Below are 991 nucleotides of genomic sequence, written 5' to 3' on the forward strand. Positions count from 1 at the left end.
ATTTAGGATGTAAACTCTAAACGACCACCCTAGTGTAATATGGAATAGGTCTTGATCAATGACACATGAAGAAACCAGTGGAAATGTGTGTTGGCTACAGGGACTGGGGGTTGGGGGGGGGAGAGAGTAAGAACATGAATCATGTAACCATGGAAAAATTTTTTTTAAAAAATCATTACATTTTTAGATTCAAAAATTATCAGTCAAAATGCTAACATAGTGACCACCCTGAGTTTACTCTAAGTAAATGAGCCTAACTTCATCTTCTCTTTAGGGTCCTAAGGGCTGAGGGCAGATTTTTCCTAATACTGGCAATTTGAACCTTCATTCCTCACAGTAAACAAGCAATAATGAACTCTAGAGTTGTATTTTTAACCAATTAATATCTATTTAACTTTAACAAAAATATGTTTATATTAAAGATATGTGCTTAGGGTCAGTGGTCAATCCTCTAGTTAGACTAGCCATCCTTCCCATAACATCTTCACAAAAACCATTGATAAAAATTCTGAATGGTCCAGAATCAAGGCCTGACATCCACAATGTTCTACTAGATAGTTCTAAATCAACTTTAATCACTTAATGACCAATCTTTTTAGGTCTCATCATTCAGTCTGTCATTACCTAAATGTACTGAGATCTAGTCCACATCTCTTCATATTATTCACAAGGAAAGCATAAAAGTCTTTGATCAAATTTTTACTGAAATCTGAGTTTTCCTGATCCAGATAATTTCTTAAAGAAATGCTCATCTCACTGCCAACTCCATTTACTCTCTGGACTGCCCCAACTCTTCATACTTGCTCCAAGTAAGTATTCCTTCTCAGCCCTTCCAAGTTCCCTTTAATGTGTTGTTTCCCCCTATTCATAGGTAAATCTCTTGCTATTTATTTTACTTGTGTTTGTATCCCCATCTCTTTGAACAGTACCTGGTGTCTATTGTCTACCTTTCCTTCCTTCCTTCCTTCCTTCCTTCCTTCCTTCCTTCCTT

This window comes from Gracilinanus agilis, chromosome 4 (genome assembly GCF_016433145.1).
Source record: "Gracilinanus agilis isolate LMUSP501 chromosome 4, AgileGrace, whole genome shotgun sequence".
In the NCBI taxonomy this organism is placed as follows: Eukaryota; Metazoa; Chordata; class Mammalia; order Didelphimorphia; family Didelphidae; genus Gracilinanus; species Gracilinanus agilis.